Source organism: Elephantulus edwardii, unplaced genomic scaffold (assembly GCF_000299155.1).
Source record: "Elephantulus edwardii isolate Elephantulus edwardi_28Jun2011 unplaced genomic scaffold, EleEdw1.0 scaffold00396, whole genome shotgun sequence".
Lineage (NCBI taxonomy): Eukaryota > Metazoa > Chordata > Mammalia > Macroscelidea > Macroscelididae > Elephantulus > Elephantulus edwardii.
The window spans coordinates 1100400-1102396 of NW_006400146.1; positions in this window are offsets into that span (position 1 = coordinate 1100400).

Genomic DNA, 1997 nt, shown 5'->3' on the forward strand with positions numbered 1-1997 from the left:
AAAAAATAAAAGAGGTTGCCAAAGACAGTATCATTTGTTTATTTTGGTTTGGAATTGTTTGTGATCCCCTCCCTTTCTTTACAAGAAAAACAGAATGATTCTACCATTGCCCACTAACAAGTTCTGAGCATAGGCACAAACATCCCTGAGACTGAACAAGCCATTTTTTTCCCGTCTCCAATTCTTATCTTTATTTGAATGGTGTCAGAACCACAAAGTTGAGTTCGCCTGTTGCCTTTCAAGTTACGCTGGATAATGGCCTAGACTTTTTTCTCTCCTTCTCATCTCTGTGAAGAGAATTGGGCTATTCACTTGTCCTCTCCCCAAAGAACTATTGAAGGTTTGAAGATTTGCTCATTTCAAGATCTTTAATAGATGCTCCCTGCTCCATTTCATCCTCATCTGAGGGTGGGGAGAAAAGACTTAAATATCCTTTGACTAGCTCTCATCCTGTCAGGAACAATTCGTGAGGATTTAACTTCTGTACCTTGACTGTTACTGGCTTAATCAGAGAAGGAGCAGGAGCGAAGGGACGGAAACAGTGTGTCCACTGTGGCCTGTGTTCCGGATACTCTATAGAAAGGCTGACCTTAAACACTGCCTTTGTTCTTGTTTCAGAGTGGGATTGGCTGTTATCCAGGTACCATCCTGGCACCTGCCTGGTTAAGAAGTCAGTCTCTATTTCCTACACATTTATCAGTGCTTGAAAGACACACTTCTGAATTGGTAATATTTACAATAATAGTCTTGTGTGGGCTATTGTAAGTAAATGTTAAATTACTCCTGGTAACAGAGATATGACGAAACGTGTTCACCAGTTATTTGTTTCAGGCTGCTCCTAGGAGGCAAGGATTCTGAAGTTCCATCTGACATACTTTGGGCATGTTGCAAGGAGAAACCAGTCCTTGGAGAGGGACATTGTGCTTGGGAGGATAGAGGAATGTGCAGAGAGGAAGACCTTCAATGAGATGGATTGGTTTAGTGACAGGGGTAATGGTGGTAGGTGTATCAGAGATAATAAGGTTGACTTGGGATAGAGCCGGGTTCAGAGCTATTATACGTAGGGTCACTATGGGTCTCAAGTGACTCGATGGCACACAACAACAACAAGAAGTTTATTAGGTATAGACCATGTACCAGGTGCTGTGATGGTCCCTTTGTATATGGCACATGAAATGAGAAACTTGTTTTCTTCTTAGGTAAGAACTTTTCTTTCTAGTCTGTCTTTATCTTTGTATGTCTCTAACCCTGTCTCCCCAACTCACTCTTTCCCCCCTCCCTCTGTCTGTAATTCTTTCTTCCCACTTTCCCTATCTTACATACACATGCACACAGATGCAAAGTAATGGTAGCCCCACCTGGCAACAGCCCACTATCTCTTGGAGTACACACAGCTCACATGCCAGAGGTTAGGGAGTTCCTTGCCTAAACGTGGGGGAAAAATAGGGGCAAAAACCCACCAAAAAATCAACACTAGACTATGTCCTTCCTTTTCTATTGAACTTGCCCATGCTAGGGTGTAGTGGATGCTTTGGTCTCCGTACAGTAAGCAGAGCAGACCAAGTGAAATGAAGAAGTAACCACACAACTGCAATGCATATGTGAGGTGAGCAGAATTCTGCAGCTAAGACAGAATGGTGGGACAATCACTACTTTATGTGTGTGTGTATGTGTTATACTGGCTGGATAGGAACTAATTTTTCTTAAATAGGTAGCCATGATAACAGAAGCACATTGCCCTCAAAAGGAAGCTCCAATTGTCTATGCACTGTCTCATTTATGCGCTTCCAAACTGTGCACTTAACCCATTAGAGCATAGAATGTCACCACTTAATTTTACTGTTATTAACTCTAATGTAAAATACCAAAAATGACTGGAACGGTACATCAGCAGAGAACTGCCAGAAGTCCAGACTGGGTTTAGAAGGGGTCGTGGTACTAGGGATATTGTAGCTGATGTTAGATGGATCTTAGCTGAAAGCAGAGAATACCAGAAG